Source organism: Acomys minous (assembly GCF_964271855.1).
Source record: "Acomys minous genome assembly, chromosome: 14".
Lineage (NCBI taxonomy): Eukaryota > Metazoa > Chordata > Mammalia > Rodentia > Muridae > Acomys > Acomys minous.
The window spans coordinates 46,251,132-46,274,892 of record NC_140496.1 but is presented as its reverse complement, the minus strand read 5'-3'; the positions used below and the strand labels follow the sequence as shown (position 1 = coordinate 46,274,892).

Below are 23,761 nucleotides of genomic sequence, written 5' to 3'. Positions count from 1 at the left end.
GGAGCTTGGGGCTGGGAGGAAAAAAACCACCACAAGAGCAAAAATGTAGCTGTATCCCATGTTCAGGAAGCTCTAGAAATGACATCCTGTTAAACAGAAAATACGGAAAATTATGTTACAAATATCAAAATCAAATCTCTGAGATGAAAGCTGTGATGACAGACAAAAAAAAAAAAAAAAAAAAAGAAATGCACCGTGTTTGATTAACAGCAGATTGGATATCAGATTAGTGAATTTAATAATAGAACATGGAAAAAATTGAACATAGCATTAATAGAAAGAGGACTATTCCAGCAGCTAATACACGTGTAACTGGTGTCTCCTAAGGTGGGCGACATATACATAATATATCTATTTGAGAAGATAGTGCCCAAAATCTATACCAATTCATTGACAGTGTGTGTCAGTCGGGGTTTCTATTGCTGCAATGAAACACCATGACCAAAAAACCAGGTTTATTTGGCTTACATTTCCAGATCCTAGTCCACCATTGGCGGAACTTAAGCAGGGCAGGATCCTGGAGGCAGGAGCTGATGCAGAGGCCATGGAGGGTGCTGCTCACTGGCTTGCTGCTCACTGGCTTGCTACTCATGGCATGCTCGGCCTGCCTTCTTATAGAACCCAGGACCACCAGTCCAGGGATGGCACCACCCACAGTGGGCTGGGCCCTCCCCCCTACAGTCAGTAATTGAGAAAGTGCTCACAGATCTCATGGAGGCGTTTCCTTAGCTGAGGCTCCTTTCCCTCTGATGACTCTAGCTTGTGTCAAGGTGCCACAGAACCGGCCAGTGCATGGCTATAAATTCATATTTTCTAGGGAGGCATTGTTTAGAGAAATTAAAGAGGAACATAGTAAGAAATATAGAGTTTGTGACTCAAAATGCATCCTTAAGTTATCATCAGTTACCCCTGAGACCAACCCACAAGCTCAAGGCATTCCCAATTCTTATACCAGCCGCCGTCTCAAACGCAGTCCCGCCCTCAAAAATGTACAGCCTGATTGTGAGTAGCAAGGGCCTTGAGTGGCTAAAACATCTTTGGTAAGGAATAAGGTCACTGAGACAGGAGAGAAAACAGGAGGATTGTGGGGCCATGAAACAGAAAAGGAGCCCTTACCCAGGAGTCTGAGTGAAGCCTTTCTCCAGCACAAAATCAAGATTTCCAGCACAGTTAACATCATTTGCTTTGAGAATTGCCTACACGCAGACATGCCTTTTAGCAAAGATATTTTCAATTAAGAATGTTACAATAAATAAGACAGTTCAACATTTGCTTTATTTTTATGCATTCCAAAGAATAAAGTTCTTGCATTTAAAAAAAATAAGAAAATGAACCTTACAATAGCAATGAATCACACTTGAGGCCTGCTTATGGATACCTGGAGTGTGGCCTACCTCTTCCCAGATTGTTTCTGAAACTCTCACAAACAAGACTATCTGTTTTGTTTACAGTGAAAACTTATTCCTTCCCTGAGATGCCTGCGATCTAGGGTGTTACCTTACCCGCTGTAATCCTGTCTGGTGCACCCCAGGAACCACAAGTGGTCTTATTTACATTTCTTAGCAATCTCTTAAAATAATAATTTCAGGGCCAGGAGGAAAGACTCAGTGGGTAAAAGTGCTTGCTACCCAAGCAGGGTGTTGTGAATTCAGAGCCCTAAAACTCCTGTAAAGGCCGTAATAAAGGGGGAGGGGATTAGTTGTTGGAAATCCCAGTATTTCGACAAGATGGCAGGCGTAGACAGGAGAATGTTCTGGAAGTTTGGAAACCTGCAGACCACCTAACCTGAACCTGTAGTACCCAATCACAGTAACAGATGGCAAAGAGGGACCCTGCCTTAAACTGTGTGGAAGACAAGAACTGATGCTGGAGACTGTTCTCCAACCACTTATACACACACACACACACACACACACACACACACACACACACACACACATCATGCATACACACATACACAGAACTAACTAAATAGCACTTTAAAAAAACCAGACAAGAACGTTACAGTCCTGTATATAGTTATTGGAACGGCAAAAATGTGACTTTCCTTTGAGAAATCCACACTCACGCTCTGAGGTTTCTTATTCCTCTCTGAATGCTTCCCTTTCTTTCATTCCCCCCACGGTGGGGGGCAGGGGGGGAATGTTCAAAATGTTCAAAATCCCCAGCACTTGTGGGGTGGGCAGAGGCAGATGGATCTCTGGGCTTGAGGCCAGCCTGGTCTACACAGTGAGTTCTGGGACAGCCAGGGCTACACAGAGAAACCCTGTCTCAAAAACCAAAACAAAAAACAAGCAAGCAAACAAAAAGCCATTTTACTGAGCTGTTTAATGTCCTGTTTCATGCTGGCACACCCTTCAACTCGCTTTTGATTCAGCTTTACCTGAGTCTCTCAAGGCCGCTGTAAGGCCGTGCAGTGTCCGTGCTGTCCCCGAGGAGTACAATGCCACATCCAGGAGTGCAATCTACTGCTGACGTCAGGACAGACTGACTGCTGAAACAGAGTAGAGACAAGGATCAGACACACAGAGATAGGATCCATCGATTTTGCCTAAAGTGTAGAGCCAATTCAAAGGATATAATGGATGATCTTTTCAAGAATTGATCCTAAAACAATTAGCCACAAAGAGCAAACTTTGATCCAGGCCTCGAAGCACATGCGTGAATGTGCACTCAGTCAGTTATAGATCCAAGTAGAGAACTTGGTTGAAAAACCAACCTTCTGTTCCTGTCTTTCTTTTGTAGTTATGGAATGAATCCTTAGAGTTATCCATTATCTTTGCAGTATTGGTATGGAAATAGGGAACCATTATAGACAATGTAAATTAAGTGATAAATAATATGGATAAAAATGACTCATCAAATAAAAAGTTTCTTCCTTGTTAAAAAAGAAAAGAAAAGAAAAGAAAAACCAACCTTCTAGAGGAAGGTGCAGATTTACATCTCTACTATATGGAATTAGGCAAAGACACCTCAGATTAGAGCCCCCCCCACACACACAGAGAGAGAGAGAGAGAGAGAGAGAGAGACAGACAGACAGACAGACAGACAGACAGACAGAGTGATTGGTATGCCTAAAAATTAAGAAGCTTTGTTCTTCATTAAACACTGTTGAGGGAGTGGAAAGTTAAGCCACAAACTACAAAATTAAATCTCTAAATTACATCTAATAAAAGATCATAAAACAAAACAAAACAAAACAAAAAGATCATGCCTGCTGGGTGTGGTGCCGCACTCCTTTAATCCCAGGACTCAGAAGGCAGAGGCAGGTGGATCGCTGAGTTCAAGGCCAGCCTGGTTTACAGAGAAAGTCCAGGACAGCCAAGCTAGCACAGAGACACCCTGTTTCAGAAAACAAAACAAAACAAAACAAAACAAAACGATCATGTCCAGAATATATACATTTCTACAAGAACCCAGTAACAGAAACACAAATAAACCAACTTCAAATAGATAAGATTTGTACAGCCCACCAAAAACCAGACAATAAAGACATTAAAAGATCTGTCCCAAGCCTTTAGCCACTAGGAAGATGGGGACGAAAGTCCCAATGAGACGCCACTGCACACACATAAGAACGTCTGGGAAGACCGATCATGGTAACTGTTCATGAGAAGACTGAACAATGAACAATGAAAACTTTCTTTTTTTTTTTTTTCAAGACTGGCTGTCCTGGTCTTGCTTTACAGACCAAGCCAGAGCAATGAAAACTCTTACACGCCACTTGAGGGATGTGAAATGGGAGGTGTTTTGTCAGCTTCTTAAAAAGTTACAAACATGCCCTGGCCATTCTTTTCCCATCCACCGAAGTTAAGCCTATACAAAGATCTGTGCATAGGCGTCTGTTGCCTTCATCTTTATAAAAAAATCTTTAAGAAATTTATACTGTATTTAAATTATATATAAGGTTATATTATATAAACGCGTGTGTGTGTGTGTGTGTGCGTGCAGGTTGAAGGGTGACTCGCGGGTGTTGGTTCTCTCTTCTTCATGTGGGTCACAGGAATCAAACTCAAGTCACCGGGCTTGGTGGCAAGTGTCCTTACCTACTGAGACGTCTTGACAGCCTTGTGACCTTTATCAATTGTTTGTTTTGGTTTTTCGAGACAAGGTTTCTCTGTGTAGCCTTGACCGTCCCAGAATGGATTTGTAGACCAGACTGGCCTCGAACTCGCAGCGATCCGCCTGCCTCTGCCTCCCAAGTGCTGGGATTGTAGGCGTGCACCACCACGCCCTGCTGTCACCTTTATCTTAAGAAGTGTCAAGACAGAAACAATCTAATATCCACCAGCAGGTTAGAAGCCTGACAAAGATAAAGACATGCTTACACAATTGCACTCATGAGATTCTAGAAGAATATTAACAAGTTTCTGCTCGAGGTATACCAGTAGTTGCTTGGGTTGAGGAATGACCCAAGGAATATGTTCATTCCTCCACTACTCCCCCTCCCTGAGACAGGGACTTACAATGTGCTCCAGGCTAGCCTTGAACACTCTATCCTTCTGTCTCAGTTTCCCAGTTGCTAGAAAACTGGGAAACCAAATGACACTCATGTGTCACCACACCTGTTGCGTTCCCTGTCTTGACTGTGGTAATGGTTTCATGATAGGTACATGTAAAAAATAAAATAAAATAAAATTATATATATATATATATATATATATATATATATATATATATATATATATATATATATGTCTCAAGTGCACCTTAACAAAATTATTCTAAAAAACAGAGCTAGGCATAGATAAGACGGCCCAGCTGGTACAGGTGTTTGCCAACCAAGGCCTGAGTTTCTTCCTGAGCCCCACATGCTGGAAGGAAAGAACCATGGCGCCCAAGTTGTCCTCTGCCCTCCATGTCCGTGCGGTGGCATGGCTACTCCCGCCAAACAATCTAAGAAGCAAAGCAACAGTAGCCAACTGCATGGGAAAAGCAGTAGAGGGCTTAAGCAGGAATTTTGGGTGAGAGGGAACAGGAGTCTGAAGCTGGGAGCTGACACTGAGGTTCGTTTTCTTTTGGGACACACACTCAGCTTCTTATTTGTACGTGTGTGTGTGTGTGTGTGTGTGTGTGTGTGTGTGTGTGTGTGTGTGTTTAATCTTACTCTTTCTGTCAAACTGCTTTTATCTCTAACGAAAACAATGCTCCTTGTATCTGCCCTGCTCGTGTGGAATTTTGCAAGTGTGGCTGCCAGCTCCGTTTCAGGGTAGGTCTCTGGCATGCCTCTTCTGGGAGACCAAGCCTCCCTCAGTGCTTTTCCAGGTGGTAGAAATGTTTTCCTCAGAAGTTTCTCAGAAAGCTGTTTATTATTTTTATAAGTGAGGGCTGTGCCTGTTTTAGCTTCAAAGAAATCAGCAACCTCTTCCAGACAGGAAACTGCTTGGGAGATGTAATTAGGTCGTTCAGAGCGCAAATGCAGTTAGATTCCAGTGGGCGGTGCCTTGACATTAGCCAGTTCGGGCTACAGGCCTCTTCCCTGGGAACTGCCTCTCTTCCCAAGGCCACGGGGTGGACTCTTTGGTCACGGTTCTTCTCCCTCATGGTGCCATGAGTTGTGGGGAACAATTGATAATCTGTGCTGGGAAAATGAGATTTGTTCTGGAAGGATTTGGAATTGGAGCAGAGGTTTCAGTTAGTTCCTGATGACCCGGGAGCCAGGAGGTCTTGTAATGAGGTATGTTTGATGAGGGACTAAGGTATAAGACTGAGGCCATGTGCTTTCGGCGTCCTCGGGGACTCCTGAAGAGGTCCTTACCCTTCCAGGCCATGAGATAGCATGTGTTGAAAAGTGCTTTGTAATTTAATGCCCCTGCAGTGGTCTTCTATCTGTGCACCCGCAGGCTTTCGAGGGTCCTTGGCGAGTATGAGCGGACGTGACAGCAGCGCAGAGGCACGTGCCTACAGTTCTAACTACCCAGCAGGACGAGGCAGGCGAACCCTGAGCCCAGCCGCTCAAGGTCAGCGCTGGCAACATAGTTGAGCCCCTGTCTCAGAAGCAATACATGGATAAAATAGTTGAAAACAAGCCAAACTCTGGCTTTCGGTAGAAAGCAAGATTTCTACCAGTACTGATCTGAGGTTTGCAGTAAAAGTTCAAGCTGTCCAAGCCGGATTCCGTCCTCAACTTAGATATTCCTTTGCTATTGTTTTTTTTTTTCTTCTCCGCCCCATTTTAATTTCTTTGATTTTGCATTCTTGTTCTTCCTTCTGTCCTTTAGCAAATATCCACTGAGTGTTTTGTATTAGGCAGGCATTATTCTGGGTGCTTAGCATTAAGCAAACCGGACAAAAATATATTCATTTACTTACTATCTTTTGAGACAGGGTCTCATGTAGCCTGTGCTGTTTTTGCACTCGTTCTTAGCTGGGGATGACTTGGAACTTCTGCTACCCCTGCCTTAATTTACCTCATATGGGCTGGGGTTGCACCCAGGGATGGTGTTCCATCTTGTCCAGTTGATGCCGTGCTGGGGATTGAATGCGGGACTTAAGGCATTGCTAGGCAAGCATCTTGTTAGCTGGGCTCATCTTCCAGCTCCCTGACCCAACAAAACAAAACAAAACAAAACAAAACCCAAACCCCTCCAAAACAAAACCAAGGAACCATAAAATGGACGGGAGAGACAACTCATTGGATAAGGGTGCTCACTACCCAGCAGTGCACAACACAGGACCTGGAACACATGTAACATGGGAGGCGAGACCCAACTCTGCCAAGGGAACTTTGCACCTTATAACATGGAAGTGTAAGTTGTTTTCAAATATTCTTGATGGTTATGATTCCTCTCACTGGAACATAAACATTCTTCCAGCAAAGCAGAAGATTCACTATCATTATTTTATTTTATTTTTTATTATTAGTGGTGGTGGTAATGGAGTCTCTCTCTCTCTCTCTCTCTCTCTCTCTCTCTCTCTCTCTCTCCCTCTCTCTGTCTGCCTATACATGATTGGGGGTGGGTGCATGTCACAGCTTGTTGTCCCCTAATCATGTGTACAAAATTCCTTGAGGAAAAATACCAACTGAATCTGGACCATGGGAACGTGTGAGGGGTCCTGCCTCCCAGGGCACATGCTATCAGAGAGACGTGAGGAGGCCACTGAACGTACGGAATGCAGAGGAACCCAAATCTCCTAGAGAATTGGAGGAGATGGGGCTGGAGGTGTAACAAGGGCCAACGCACATGGAGGTCAGAGCCAAATTCATGGCCGTGTGTGTGTCTGTGTGTGTGTGAATGTGTGTCTGTTTGTGTGAGTGAGCATGAGTGTGCGTGAGTGTGTGTGTCTGTGTGTGCGTGAGTGTGTCTGTGTGTGAGTGTGTCTGTGTGTGTGAATATGTGTGAGTATGTATGAGTGTGTGTGTCACACGAGAGTGTCAGAGACACTGGCACTCACAGGCTATTGTGAACCACCTGATATGACATGGGTGCTGGGAACTGAACTCAGGTCCTCTGAGCTATCTCTCCAGCCCAGATTCAGAATCTTTAGCTCTGTCTCTGTTTGGGCTGAGGAGCCTTCAACAGGGTTCTAAGCACACTGACTTGTGTCTTAATAACTTGTTTCTGCTCTGAGAATAGGTTTTGTAGGGCCAGGAGAGATTCAGGGACAATGTGATAATTCCGAAGGCATCTGGTTCCCTAGAATTTGTTTTTGTTCTAAACTTTGGAGTAAATTATCTAATTCACATTTAATTTATGTATATGTGTTTATGGCTCTCTCTACGTGCACGGGCATCCCTGTGATACCCAATGAGGCCAATAGAGGGCGTCAGATGCTCTGGAGTCAGAGTCAGAAGCAGTGGTGAGGCGCCTGATTTAGGTGCTGGGAACTAAACTCAGGTCCTCTGCAAATGCACCAAGTGCTTTTAACTATTAAATCTTCTCTCCAGGTTCATACTGCCTTTGCTTAAAATTATAATTATTTACGTGTGTGTGTGTGTGTGTGTGTGTGTGTGTGTGTGTGTGTTTCTCTAACTTCTCAAAGAGGCTTTGGTGACCAAGAAAGTTGAGGTTTGGGCACTTGCCTGCCATGGAATGGTCTTTTTAACCTCCCTGCTGTGTTGTGGCTGAGGTTTCAAGCAGCAATGTTACTCTGGAACACTCCAGCCACGTGGCTCCCACCTATATGAGGCAGAATCCATTCTGTCAGCAAATGGAGCTGGCACGGAAGGGTCACCCATTTCTGGGTGATGGACTATGATCTGCAGGAAGCCGTGCCCCACAGACGAAGGAGCACCGCTGCCAGCTTGCCTGCTGCTGGTTGGTTTCCCGACTGTAGCCCTCAGAGCATTCAGCTGTGCTCCTATGAGACACTCTGTTTCCAGGGGTGACAGTCAAAATAGTTAAAGCAAGCACCCTATGGGAACCAAAAAGTCAGAGCTGATGCCAAAGATTGACAGCTCGCTTACCATAACCCATGCACCTCACCTTATCGGCAGCCCGGTAGAGGCGTCATCCACCACTTGCCTGAGCCACCTGGACAATCTGTCAAGACAGAAGAAGGCTAGTTGGCAGAGCATCACCGCTCTGGCTGAACAATTGTCCTGGAAATTCCTTGAGTGGTGGAGAACCAGATCTCCTCAGTCTTGCTCAGATTCCCCTGTGTTGCCTGTGACTATTATTTTTAGTTTGTGGTTGATAATGTTAACTACCACGGTCACAGACTCTGGAAGGTGAGCCTCTGGGCGTGCCTGTGAGACAGTTATCTTGTGTTAATTAAAGAGGCAAGAGCTGCTGATTGTAGGTGGTGCTCATCTCTGGTGGACTCTGTGAGAAATGGTGCTGAGCCACAGTGGTGTTCAGCCTTCCTTGTCCCTGGATTAGATATGTGATGTGCCTTGACGTCCCCCACCATGGTGGCCTCTACTCTTAAACTACGAGTCAGAATGAGCTTGTTCTTTGTAACCGTGCTTTTGTCAGAATATTTTATCATAGCTACTAAAATGGAACCAGGACAGAAATGTTACAGCTTGAATCTGAAGTGTCTCTCATGTGCTCACGTGTTGAACCCCTGTTCCCCAGCCGGTGGTGCTGTTTGGGACGCTGTGAAACCTTTTAAGAACCGGGCCTCACTGGAAGAAACAGGTGACAAGGCGGTGAGAAACATCTGAGTTACCTGTTGTCAGTCACGTGAGGGTGAGTGAATGCCTTAACTGTTTTATGTAAAAAGTCCTGGCTGCTTTTTTTTTTTTTTAAGAAAAAAATAAATGAACACACACACATACACCCCGCCCCCCCACAGAGTTCAGAGTAATGTGGCTTCCTTGCTCTAAAAGCTAATTCTTTTATGATATGTACCAATTAGTAGGATTAGAGTCCAGTTAGAGTCCAAATGAGGTGAGTCCAAATCCACTGTCCCAGGGTACCTGTGACAACTTGTTCTGTTGTTTGGCACTAGCCTTCAGAGCTCCTGAGAGCCTTAAAATCTCCATCCTGTCTGCCATCTCTTTTAGCTTCTGTCATCCAAATTTCAGTACTTTGCTATCTCACCAGCCTGCGTGATGTGGCTTGTTTGAACTACCTGGCCTTATACGTGATGAGTTAGTACAGTCCCGTCGGATATCAGATCTTGCCCAATGTCTGGATTTCTGTCAACTGGCTGAACTGCTAACACGGGCTCTTATGAGAGGCCTGGAGCTGAGTCTTGGGAGAGGAAGGGACTCTGTAGACAGGAGCAATGCGTATCTGCCAGGCAAGTCAAAATGCCCAGTGTTAGCAGGGATTGCGGCTCACTTTAGTAAGTAGGAAGTGGAGACGGGAGTGCAGTTTCAGAAGATTCAGCACCAAACTGGCCTTGTCTGCTTGAGTGATGACCTCATCTATTCCATTGGCTTCATGGACCTGTTCTCTGGAGAGAGGCCCCGGGCCAGAGCATGGGTGGCATCCTCTTCTGTTGCTACTGGTTTTATATTCTTTCTTTCTTTCTTTCTTTCTTTCTTTCTTTCTTTCTTTCTTTCTTTCTTTCTCTCATCCATTCATTTGTTTATTTGAGACAAGACCTTACTATGATCTGTGGTGTGGCTGGCCTGGAACTTGCTATGTATGCTAGGCTGGCCTTGAACTTATGGAGATCTGCCTGCTTCTGCCTCCTTAGTTCTGGGATTAAAGGTACGCACCACCATTCCTGGCATATTTGTTTTAGTGTGTGTGTGTGTGTGTGTGTTTGTATGTGTAAATGTGGGTACATGTATGCTACAGTGTGCTGGTGGAGGTCAGAGGACAATCTCGAGTGTGAGTCCTCACCTCCTCCCCCCACCCACCATGTTTGAGATGGGGACCCTTGGTTGTTTTTCTGATGTGTGAGCCAGGCTAGCTGGACCACAAGCTTCTGGGAAGTCTCCTGCCATAGCAGCACTAGGATTATATATGTTGGTTCTATTGTGTCTGGCTTTACATAGATTCTAAGGAGTCCAACTCAGGTCCTCCTCTTTGAGCAGTCTCCCCACTTCCCTATCTGTTTTGAGGTAGACTCTTACCCTGCAAGCCAGGCTGGACTTGAACTCACTCAGTCATCCGGCCTGAACCTCCCGAGGTCTGGATTCCAGCTGTGAGCCACCATGTGGAACTCTGCTTTCTTACTGAGGTGGAGAATATTTGTAATATCCATGGCCTTACCTGCTCGCATACATCTTCCAGTTTCTCTCGGATCTCAGTGCTTCCTTCGAAATGTGTCCAGTAAGCAGGCTGCAGGTGCCATTGGCTTCTGTCTCCACATCTCAGAGGAGTATGTCTTCCCTACGGTTCTTCCCTGGAAATGCCTGACAAACAGCTTGCTCAGCCCCTCACCTGCTCCTTCTACCCAGTCTGTGAGAATGTTTTCTCCTTCCTTCCTTCCTTCCTTCCTTCCTTCCTTCCTCCTTCCTTTCTCCCTCCCTTCCTCCCTTCCTTCCTTCTTTCTTTTGTTCTTTTTTAGTTAAAGGATTCTTTATCAAATTTCAGGCTGATGAGACAGCTCAGTGGGCAAAGATGCTCATCATCAGACTTTATTTCTTTCATGTGGCGTTCCCTGTAGGAACAGTTCTGGGTCTGCTGTGACCAAGCCAATGCCTGTGGCTCAGAAATTGTGGTGTTTGAGTAACAGTAATATCTCTCTCTCCCTCCCTCCCTCCCTCCCTCCCTCTCTCTCTCTCTCTCTCTCTCTCTCTCTCTCTCTCTCTCTCTCTTTCTCCCTCCCTCCCTCTTTCCCTCCTCCCCCCCCCCCCACTCATGCTTGGGATCAGATGCAAGCTCTCGGCTACTGCTCCAGCACCATGCCTGCCTGCTGCCATATTCCTTGCCATGATTGTCATGGACTCTGACCCTCTGGACCCATGAGCCCCTTAATTGAATGTTTTCTTTTATAAATCACCTTGCTCATGGGGTCTTATCACAGCAATAGAAAAATAACTAAGACAGAAAAGTCTTGAGCCCCGAGGAAAACTCTGTTCTGCTCTTTCCATTTCTGCTCTAACACCTCGACCCTCACGCTGACTCTTTGTGCTTTCAGTGGAGAAAGCTGTAGGTGCAAGTCTAAGTAGCCACCCGATCCCCAGGGTGGGGAAGGCGGAGCTGCACATGGGGCTGTGCACTTGTTCCTCTTGGTGGCTCCAAGTAGTAAACATGGGAGACATGGTGTTTTGATTCAGATCTGAAATGTCCCCCAAAGACTTGGGTGCTAAAGATTTTGGACACCAGCATGTACCACTTAAAAATTTATTTTAGTTTGTTCACTTACGTCTGTGTGTGTGTGTGTCTGTCTGTCTGTCTGTCTGTCTCTGTGTATGTGTGTGTGTCTGTCTGTCTTTGTGTGTGTGTGTGTGTCTGTCTGTCTGTTTCTGTGTGTGTGTGTGTGTGTGTGTGTGTCTATCTCTCTGTGTATGTGTGTGTGTGTGTCTGTCTGTCTGTCTCTCTCTGTGTGTGTCTGTCTGTCTGTGTATGTGTCTGTGTGAGTCTGTCTGTCTTTCGGTCTCTCTGTCTGTCTTTCAGTCTCTCTCTCTCTATGTGTGTGTGTGTGTGTGTATGTGTGTATGTGTGTGTGTGTGTGCACAAGTATCAGCAAAGGGCATTGGTTCCCCTGGAGCTGGCGCTATCAGCGTCTGTGTGCTGCCTGATGTGGGCACTGGGAACTGACTCCAGCCCCTAGCCTGTGGCAGTTTTTGGGATGTGGTAGACCTTTTAGCAGGTGGAGATCTATCTTAGTTTCATGTTGCTGTGAGAAAATACTCTGACGAAAAGGAGAAAAGAGTCTCTTTTATTTCCCAGTTCAAGGCTGGGTTCATCGTGGTGAAGAAGGTGAAACAACTAGGGTGACACCATCCTCTTCTGACTCCATTTTGTGTTGGCTTAGACAGTTCTCCACTCTCCTCCCCCTCTATGTAACAGTCATGTGAGATTTCCATGGCCTTGACCATGGTCCAGATATTATTAACCAAAATAATTGGCATGGTATGCTTAAAATAATCACTATACTCTGCCAGGAACGAACATTTTCAAGGTTACTCTGACCTTTATCTAACTCTTATGCATTTTTGTGGTTTTTGTCTTAAGAAACTGTATTCCTGAACTTGGGAACCAAGAGGCTTTTCAGAGGCACAGACCTGCTCTTGGTCTGGCCAGTCAACATGTCTTAACACTTTAAGTGGCTTTGTCAGCATGGTTGTTAATAACTGTCATTACAAAGGTATCAGGAGCCTGGAAGAGCTGGTCACATTGTATCTGCTGTGAGAAGATTGTAATGAATGTGGCTACTGCTTGGCTTACTTTCTTCACTCTGCACCGTCTGCACGGTCCAGCACTGCGGGCCTAGGGAGTGACTCCGCCCACAGTTGAGGTGGCTCTTCTCCTATCTAGGAACATAATCAAGATGTCTCGCTCTTGCTGGGTATATCAGCCCCTACAGACATGCCCAGAGGCTGTCTCTCAGGTGATTCTGTCAAGTCAGGCCATTGGAGATAATCACCCTGAAAGAAATGCTGGGACCACGGTTTCTGCCTGTCTCTCTCTTTGCCTTCTGGATGCTATGTAGAACAAAAAAAAGCTTTGTTTTTACCACATACTCCCTGCCATGATGTTTCACATCACTGCAGGATCAAAGTCACATGGCCAGGTCATCATGAAACACCTGAAGACCATGAGCCCATAAAATGTTCTTCTTTCAAGTTGATTATCTCTGGGATTTTTTCTTTAAAGCCAGTAACAAAAGGCTAACATTTCCAGGCAAGAGCAGAGCTTTAAGGCCAGCCCTGGGGAGCCTGTGTATTTGATTCTCAGTGTTGCTATCACAGAGCATCAGCACCTACATGGCTTAGAGCAATGGGAGTGCACTGTCCGGAGGCTGAAAGCTAAGGCAGCCAGGTAGCAGTGGGGCCACTCCCTATGGGAAGATGCTTCTCCCCGCTGGCAGCCTCAGCTATTCTGTCTTTATATGCGGTCATCTTTTCCCTGTGCCTCTTGTTTATCTCCTCTTCCCATGTGTCTGTCTCTTGTGCCCACATTTCCCTTTTTATGCGGACATCAGTCAAGCTGGATTAGAGCCCGACTTGTGACTTCATCCTAATTTGGCTGCGCTGTAACTGGACTACCTCCAAATAAGGCCACGTTCTGAGGAGGGGGGGCTAGAACTCAACTCATCCTTGAGGGACACAGTTTAACCTTTAATGGGACAAAAGTCAGATGACAGAAACAGATGCGAGAGGATGGATGGAGAGAGCCACGAAGTTAAAAGGCCAGGGATCCTTGGATGCATCTCAAGGAGCCTTGTGCTCACACACTCTGGGAGTTCAAACCAAGTTTACCTAAATCTCCAAGGGGCCGGGCAGCATTCGTGTGAGATCTGGGCTACAGAAACACAGGAAGAGGCAAGGACACTGACTCCCGGAAGGGAACACCCTCTTTGATGGAGCTGTAAGAATCTTCACCCTGTGGGGTGGATTTGGGTCCACAGGAAGCCTGTCTCACAAAGCTATTTCCAAGCCTTTTAAAGATGGATATTAAGAGGTCTTCCAGCTGCCACCAGGAAACATAAACCTAAAATATAATCTTGCATCATGTTACAACATCATTAAAGTATGGGGTGGAGAAGGAGGGGGGGTAGCTGTTTGTTCTTACACAGATGGAAGAGAATCTGCAAAGAGGGTTGGAACATCACCAGTTCTTCTCCGATGCTCTCAGCACTGGGGCCAGTGGCACCGGGTTTCTAATTTCAAGTGGCATAGTTCAGCCTTGTCTAGGTGTATGCTCAGGTGAGTGTTGTCTAGGAGCTCAGGTGAGATGCTGGCCTCCCCCAGTATGGCTTGGCTCTGGTTATCTGCCAGCAAGGTTCTGACCGATGGAAGGAGTCGTTTCAGTTGCTCTGGGCTCCCTACAAGGCAACAAAGCTGTACTTTGAGCTCCCTTGCAGGTGTATTCCAAATATAGCCTCCAAACTCTGGCTCTGTGCTACAGATCTGTGATGAACACATTTCCTGGTCTGTGATTTGCTCATCTGTGATGCTTTACTCTACTCAGCTGATGTACACATGCTTATACATACCCACATAGACATACCTATACATGTACATATACATACACATGCATAAACACATCTATGTATACATGGATACACAAATATACACAGACATACATATATAGAGACACATATATACATATGCAGACACATGCATACACATATTCAAAAATATATGCACACACATAAACCACATATACACATGTACACACAGCCATATAACATATATACATGCACATATATACAATATTTACATGCACATACATACATGCAGGCACACATGTGCACATACAAATACAAACATACATGTACACACAATACACACACATCTACACGTGCACACATGCACACACTATACACATGTGCAAACCTGTACACACACAGAGTGGTAATTCCTTTAAGGCCTTTCTTTGATTTGTAGGATGGTAAATACTATCAACTTGAGAAGGCCTAGCATCTAGGATGCTATGTAGAACTGCATCCTCACCAAAGTGAGTCCCTCCTTTGCTCAACTCTAGATGCAAGACACAGAGATGTTTCTCTCCACTCCCTGGTGAAAGAAACAAAATTGGATTATGTCTGGGGTCTAGATCTGAACAACACAATTCAGTCACAACAGTCAAAGATGACTGTTTGATTATGGGGTGCTGGCCCCTTTCCTCTTAGATACAGAACATATGGTCCATGTGAACCCTCTACAAACCTCCAAGAAGCCAGGTGCCAAGGTGCATGCCCCAGTCCTGGTACTCAGAGGCTGTCATAAAGATGCTGAGTTCAAGGGTAGCTCAGGCTACAAAGAACGTTCCCAGGCCAGCCTGAGCTACCTACCAAGATCCTGTTGCAAAAAAATAGAAATATAAATGAAGCTAGGCATTGCGGTACATGCCTGTAACTTTAGCACTTGGGAGATAAAGGCAGGGGGATCACTTCAAGACCAGCATGGCCCATGTTGTGAGTTTCAGGACAGCCAGGGAGACATTGTGGAAGTCGCAAAACAAACAAACAAACAAAAACAAAAACAGAGTACACACATACATACAAACTTAAAAACTGAACCAAAGCATTAAAACCTGGACAGACTGCACATTCTGAAACGCAGATGACCACAGTGTTGAATTACGGGTTCTGGATTTGTGTTGTACATCTGACAGTACAGTTCCACTTTATAACACCAACTCTTGGGTAAGTAGTGTCCTCGGCTCTAGGAAAGCATGCTTTTCCTACAGAAAAGGAGGCTTCCACTACCCAGCATCTTCCCACACTCTCTGCTGTATTGAATTTAAGCCCACCAGAAACACAACAGCGAAAACCACACATGTAGCTACCACCGACGAGAATTCAGAGGTAGTGTTTCCTGAGGGGAAATCTGATTCTCCTCCCCTCCAGAGTTCACTGTGTAAGAAAACGATGAAGATTAAGTCTCACTTCTTCAAGATCCTGTGGTGCCATGCGGAGAAGCAATGTGGGGACAGAAAGGTCAGTTCCCTGACCCTGTGCAATGTAGAATGACAACGCAGGACCAGCCATTTCCCATCAGGCCTCTCACCCCAGCACTCCTTGCTTTCATTTTGTGTTTAAAAAAAAAAATCAGTATGTTTGCTTGGCTGATAAAGCCTGTGTGTTTTGGGTGGTCTACAAGGAACCTCTGAAGGCATAAATTGCATCTTGGAAAAGTGGCTTTTTGGAAATGTGTCTGCAGCAGGTCTCTTGGGGATTGAGATGCAGAACGATCTGCAAGGTTTGCATTTTTCATTCATTAGAGCAGAGTTGCTGCCAAACTTCCCTTCCTGTTAGTCACACAGGGAGGCGGGGGTGGGGTGGCTGGGGGGTGAGGGGGGTGGTGACTGCAGTCCGATGGCTGTAAATTACTGTGCAGCTCAGCAGCCAAAGTATAATACCCAGGGAAACACAAATCTTGGTGAAAGTCTTGTGAATAGTTCGTGAGAAACTCACATGTTTACTGAGGAACGAAAGGCAAAGCTTATCTTTAAGCTCAGTTAGATGAGCCCTCAGCTTTTCCTTTATCAAAACCAGTGTGAGGAAGCCGGGATTGACTGGCCATAAATAATCTGTTTGTGTAGAAACCTATTGAAGACGTGGTCTCAATGTTGCTCAGGCTGGCCTCAAATTCTTGAAGCTGGGACTGGTCTCGGATGGAAGTCCTGGTGCTGCTGCCTATATCTGGGAATGTGCCTCTATGGCCCCAGCACTGGGAAGGCCCTGGGAAGGCAGAGGCAGGAGGGTCCCAGGGCCTTGCTGGCCAGCTAAGTCTTTGAGCTCTAGGGTCAGTGAGAGAGACCTTGTCTCAAAAAATAAACTGGAGAAAAACTGAAGAAGATGCTGAGGTCAACCCCCACCCGCACCCCCACACTCTCCACTTACCTCTTTCCCATAGAGACAGACAGACACGTGTACACACAGACACATTTTAGTCGATGTCAGCTGGCGTGAGTTTACAGTGGAAAGCTCTTTATGATTTCATAGTTGTCTTTAAAAGTCCAAGATCACAGCCCTCAGTCTTTGTTCTAAGCCCTCAGTGTGCCATTACATGCCCCTGGTGGAGAGGAAATCAGTGAAGTTTTCTTCCCCTCTAGCTCAGAATCATGCCTCGCCAAATGTTCAGGTAGGCAGCTCCCGAATACTAGCTAATTTCCGCTTCGTGTGGGTGTTTTATTTATACCACACCGGTACTATAGAACCAAAGGTCCATGCAGGCCTTGCACTCAGCAATTCCAGGGAGCACCAGTCACACACAGATGTATATGCAGATCCGAATCCTCAACCCAAGTGAGCACTAACTGCCATGACTGTGCCAGGGAGCACACGCTGTTCACGGAGTCTAGTAAGCCGTATGCTCTCTGCATTATTCACTTGATGACTTGGAGGCCAACGAAGCGGCAGTAGTAGACTCACGGCCATGTACTTAGCAAGCGGCAGGCTCATAGTCTGAACCCATACTTCCCTGATACTACCTTGTCTTATTGTCATATTATTACCTTTTATTAGACAGACTCTCACGTACCTAGCTGTCCCTGAACTTGCCTCGTGGCAAAGGATTCTTGCAGTTCTTCTGCCTCTGTCTGCCGAGTGCTGGGATGACAGGTGTACGCCACTGCATTGAGTCTATGCACTTCTGGGGATTTAGGCTAGGGCGTTGTGCATACACAGGAGGTGCACAGTCTACCGACGAGCTACAGCCCCAGCCCCAGACTTCTCTGGAGGTTTAACCCTGCATTTAACGTCAACATTTACCGTCTGAACCACAAATTCGACAAGTAAAATAAGATTAGAAAGTCAAACAGGAAGCAAGGTGCGCATGGCAGCTCACACTTGTAATCTCAGCGCTGAGTAGGTTACTGCAGGGGGATTGCTATCAGCCTGGGCTACTCCGAAAAGACTGTTTCAAAAAACAGCAAAACAAACAAACAAAAACAAACAAACAAACAAAAAACCCAACCTCACAAACCCCAAAAAACCAAACCAAAACAAAAAACCAAACCAAAACCAACCAAACAAAACAGGAGGGAGGGAATTGGGTTTGGTAGTACACACCTTTAATGCTAGCACTCAGGAGGTGGAGGCAGAGTTCAAGGCCTGGCTGTTCTACACTCTGAATGTCAGGGCAGCCAGGGCTACACAGAGAAACCCTGTGTAGACAAACCAGGAAAAAAAAAAAAAAGGAAGAAGAGGAGGCGGAGGAGGAGGAGTTGGAGAGAGAACAGGAGACCCAATTACTTACTTTTTTTTTTCTTTTTCTTTTTTTCTCTTTTTTCCTATCAGGAAGACTGACTGAAGCGTTTCTGGGAACGGACTCCTCCACAAAGATTAACTGCTGTCCCCACTGAGGTGCATGGCACATGATCCCCCTCCTGGCACAGCTTGTACCATGTAAGGGAACTGGAGACGGATGTCCACCTCCAGATCCTCCTCCATCTTTCTCCCTGAGCACTCTGCAGGATGGCGACAGGACAGTGAGGTGGGGACCTTGGGAATTTTCCCACTATTCTGTAAGAAAGTGGCAGCACCTGCTATACTGGCTTTTAGTGCCAACTAACTAAAGGAGTAAACACAAGGAAAAAACACAGAGGCTGGGACACGTGGAACATGGCCCAGGGGGGGCATGCGTGCGTGTGTGCGTGCGTGTCTGCGTTCGCGCACAGGGGCGGAGTCAGGACAAGCAGAAGTATGACAGCTGAAAAACAGTGTCCAAGATGGAGCAGGTATACATGCCTGTAATTCCAACTCTCTGAAGACTGAGGCAGGAGAATTACAAGTTTGAGGTCAGCTGGGGCTACATAGTGAGATACAGGAATCTCCTTTCTTTTTTTCTGAGGTCTGGAAACTCCTAATTACTTCAAACAGTGAGCATGTGAGCTAGGTCTTCCAACCGTCATCCTTACTTGTTTTGTTTGTTTCTTTTGTTTTGTCAGTACTGGAGGTTGAGCCCAGGACCTCACACATGCTAGGCACACTCTGCCAGAATCCCAACCCCACCTTCCTGAGGAGGCCGAGAAGTTGTGGACAATGAAGCTTGAAAAAGAAACACATTACAGTCAAGGCTTGGTTCATAGTGTGTCTGGGTGTTTTTCTGGTTGATGTGACCAGATACCTGACAAGAAGCAACTGCAGAAAAAAAAATTTAATTTGGCTTCCAGTTTGAGGGGAGAATGGTCCATCACGGCAGGCAAGATGTGGCAGCAGGTGGATGAAGTGTTTGGTGACACTGAGTCTGTAGACAAGGAGCAGCGAGTGGACAGGAAGCGAGCCCACCCACCAGAGATCCAGTCCCACTGCAATGCCACTAGCTGGGGACCGAACATTGGGAGCTTAAGGAAGACATTTCACTTTCAAACCATAACAGATGGATCTTTGGGGCAGGGGATGATGGCGCACACCTGTAGTCCCAGCATATGAGAGGCAGATGCAGGGGGATCTCTGTGAGTCCGAGGCCAGCCTGGTCTACAAAGTGAGCCCAGGACAGCCAAGGCTACACAGAGAAACCCTGTCTTGAAAACCAAAACACAGCAAAAGAAGCTGAATTGCTGCGATGACCCTGGAGTTTATGCCCTAACCCCGAGAACCGAATGAGAGGCACGGGGCTGTGCCTTGGTGTGCAGCTGCCTTGGAACACAGTGTCTGGGAATGTCCAGGACGGGACTGTGGAGTCAAGGGCTAAGGCTTTCCACGGCCTCACGTCACCTCCTGGAAGGAGCCAGCATCTCCTGGAAACTGCACTGCCTCTGCCCAGACAGACTGCTCATCAACACCTCAGGCTGTTTGAGGGCACAGGAATCTGGCTCGCCTGCTCCAACGGACACTGCTCCGCATCTGCAGTGCTTGGGTGAGGCTGGGTAGTGGGGGAAATACCACAAACTATAGTGCAAACTACTGAATTACTTGGTGAAATTAAAATGCTCCAAGGATGACTGGGTAACATTTAAAATAGCATGGAAAAAAATCTTTCCCAATTACTACCTAAACACACATTTTGGACAAGGTTAAAAACACAGGCCGCTCTGCATTAGTTCCCAGAAGGGACTATGAAACCCTGGCACACTCAGATCAACCACACTGTGGTTGGAGGTCTCCAGACATGAGAAATACCGCCCTGCCCTCTCTCTCCCCCCTCCCCCTTCCTCCCTCTCTCCCTCCCCCTCCTCCCTCCCCCTTCCTCCCTCTCTCCCTCCCTCTCCTTCCCCTTCCTTCCTCCCTTCCCTCCCTCTCCTCCCTCTCCTCCCTCCATCCCTCCTTCCTCCCTCCCACTCCTCTCTCCCCTTCCCTCCTCCCTCGCCCTCCTCCATCCCTGCTTCCTGGATATAAATGCTATGTGGACAGTGATCTTCTGCTCCTCCCATGCCTTGCCCACTGTGATGGATTGCATCTCCTCAAACTCCAAGCCCAAATAGATGTTTTCCTTTATAAGAGTTGCTGTGGCCTTGGTGTCTCTTCCCAGCCACAAAAACACTGACTAAGACAACAGTATTCTGCTGGGCTGCATTCACAGTGCTCTTTGCCTGCATGTGGCCCACAGGTCACAGGTTAGACACACCTAGACCCGCTCCAAGCCCTCTGGATGGATATTGTTGTATCTGGCTAGGCTCATGGTATGTGAAAGGGAGATCCAGAGACTAAGGCAAGGAGTGCTCCAAGGAATGGACGATGAGTCTTAAAAGACGGTGAATGTTTAAAAACTACTGTTTTCCAGATTCCCAGAGAAGAAAGGAAAGGATAGAGCTAATAGAATGAGATCGTTTCTCTTCTCTAGCCTACAGTTCTGCTCTCCCTCCCATTGGGAGACATTGCCTATTAAACAGCTCTGTTCCAATGCTGTGAGATCTTGATAAAAAAAACCAACATGGGAAGGCAGAGCTTCTTGTGTGATGGGAGCTCAACCAGGAGGAGAAGGGAAGGCACGGAGCACAGGTTCCTGTAAGGCGGGGCCCACTGAGTCCATACAAAAGTGATGGGTGGGCAAGGATAGGATTCTTCAGAAAGGGCCAGAAGGGCCCCTCAAGACAGTCACCCTCGGAACTGCCTCTGAGAAAGACATGGCGCCCAGTTAGTGGGGGAAGACTGAGGGTTGGGTATGCCATGCCCAGAAGGCCAAAGGTCTTGCAGGCTCTGGGACAGAAGGTCCAGGGATATGCCTGAGAAAGTGCCTTAGTGGCTGAGTGGCTGAGTGGCTGAGTGGCTGAGAGGCTGAGCGGCTGAGAGGCTGAGCAATGGTCTGCAACAAGCATTTCTTCGGCCATCGTGGGCATAGCCTGTCCCCGTGGCAGGTCTCTTTGTTACAGTACTCGGGAAGAATATAGGTGAGGTGGTACTAGGGGAATTTTCTAATTCTCTGCCTACTTTTTCCCTTCTCCCATTATTTGGATTTCTGCTTCCTTTTACTTCCAAGTGTTGTAGGAAGCAAATTTGGCTTTCTGTAGTGGTAGGGGAGTCTTTGTATATTCTGCCTTGAAAAGTGTGTTTTTAAACACAGACCCCGACTTCTAAGCACTGAGCACTTTATGTAACGTCTGCCTTGGAAGCATGTGAAGGTGAGCAGAAGGGCTCGTGGCTGTGACCCTAGAACTGGGGGTGTGAGGCCAGCCTGGGGCGCATAGTGAGCCCCAGCCTGGGGCGCATAGTGAGCCTCAGCCTGGGGCGCATAGTGAGCCCCAGCCTGGGGCGCATAGTGAGCCTCAGCCTGGGGTACATAGTGAGGCCCAGCCTGTACCATGGGACAAGACCTTGTTGTGTTTGTTTGTTTGTTTGTTTGTTTTGAGACAGGGTTTCTCTGTGTAGCCATGGCTGTCCTGGAACTCACTTTGTAGATCAGGCTGGCCTTGGACTCACAGAGATCTGCCTGCTTCTGCCACCCTGAGTGCTGGGATTAAAGGTGTGTGCTACCACCACTCAGCACGACCCTGTCTTAAAAGCCTTACATAGTCAGAAAAATACTTAACATTTTTCTTTCAGTTTCTCATTAGCCTAGTTAAATTAATTCAGTGTATTTCAGTGCTAAGCACTGACCTCCCCTAAATACTATATTTGGACAAAGGACAAATGACTATTTTATAGAGTTAAAATGGTTTTCTGATGCACACTATTAAGTGATATATGTATAATTATATATGCATTATATATAATGTATATTAATAATGTATGTATATGCCAGGCAGTGGTGGTGCATGTCTTTAATCCTAACACACAGGAGGCAGAGGCAGGCAGATCTCTATCAGTTTGAATCCAGCCTGGTCTATAGAGTGAGTTCCAGGACAACCAGGGCTACACAAAGAAACCCTGTCTTGAAAAACAAAAAAAGAGTATGTATACAATGCACTATATATAATTATATATATCATTGCTATCTTTTTCCATATTATTGGATATATAATATATAGATATATCTACACATATGGATAATATATTATATAATTATATATTTTTCATCTCCATAATATATATATAATGTATTATAATATACATACAAACACACACACACATACATATATATGCATAGTTAGCCCATAGTCCTCCTACAGCTGACCCCTGTGAATCATAAACATGCATTTATTATCCAGCTATTTAAATAAAAATTTTTATAAGAAAGATAGAGACCTTAGACACAGAATTTGGGCACGTCACATAAGCCTTCAACTCTGTTGGTTTTCTTGGTAGTATTCATTCCAATGTAGAAGACTATTAACAGACATATTAAATTCTTTCAACTTGCTCTGTTTGTGTTAACTAACTGCCCCTTGACTGGTTGAGGAATAAGAGTAAAAACTGATAGATCCGGAGGCATAAATCTAGATGATTTATAAAATTCATTATAGATTCATGCTTTAAAATAGAGACATCTCTTTGAAAAACTGAGCAAATGTCATTTTTCTCACCTTCCTTCTTTCTTTCCTTCCTTCCTTCTTTCTTTTTGAGGTTTTCATGTAACCCAAGCTGCTCATAAACTCATTATGTGGTTGAGGTTGGCCTTAAATTCTGGATGCTCCTGCATCTGCCTCCCAACTGCTGTGATCACAGTTACCACACGGAGCTGACCCACTTCACTTATGAAATGTGGGGTTACTTTGCTTGCATAACACATTGAGTCCAGGTAGACAGAGTCTTTGGAAGTTGTGGGTTTTTTTTTCCTTCCTCCATGTTGTTTCTTTGTTTTGGGTTTGATTTTTTTTTTTTTTTTTTTTTTTTTTTTGAGACAGGGTACAGCTACCTAGCCCAAGCTATCTTTGAATTCGCTATGTCAACCAGGCTAGCCTTGAACTTACAGTGACTCACCTATCTCTACCTCCTAAATGTTAGTACACCTGGCTTATACAGAAAAGAAGACACTGGTATAACCACGTGGTTCTTACGGTACTAGGAGAAAGGATCATCAGAATGCCGGCAAACTCAAGTGCAGAACTGCTCTGAGCTAGCTGTAGGTCTTAGCTAGAAGGTGAAATTGGGAAGTAAGAAGGCTGCGAACCCAGTACCACTGGCTTTGCAAAGCTGCCCAAGGACGTAATGTTGGCCGTCTCTCTGGCATTACGAAAACCCTGCAAACAGCTGCTTGCCTGCTCAGTCTTTGAAGAACTTCCCTAAGCTGCAAAGTGTAGCGCTAATTTAAATTTCTCGCCTTTCTATAGTTAGAGAGATCTGGTGAAGACCTTTATTTTGGAGTGAAACAGGCTCTGGCCCTCTGCTTGTGCTCTGGAATGCCAGGGGCAAGGCTTGGCTTCCCCAGGAGACTTGTCTTTTCCAGATACTCTAGAGGAAGCAATAATCCCTGTCTTGC

General features: G+C 45.9%; 1 long non-coding RNA gene across 4 annotated transcripts in view; it reads left to right on the top strand.

Moving 5' to 3' along the window:
* Window positions 1-4,743: 4,743 nt before the first annotated feature.
* Window positions 4,744-23,761, top strand: part of LOC311582614 — a 30,920-nt gene continuing 11,902 nt past the window's right edge. Inside the window, exons 1-6 of one of the 4 annotated variants that reach the window (XR_014774165.1) lie at window positions 4,744-5,677; window positions 5,844-7,190; window positions 9,021-9,134; window positions 15,868-15,957; window positions 18,262-18,457; window positions 18,912-19,985. This is a non-coding gene — a long non-coding RNA (uncharacterized lncRNA). Of the gene's footprint in view, window positions 7,191-9,020; window positions 9,135-15,867; window positions 15,958-18,261; window positions 18,458-18,911; window positions 19,986-23,761 lie in introns of those variants that run through there. The other 3 variants (XR_014774164.1, XR_014774166.1, XR_014774167.1) reach the window with 3 other exon arrangements.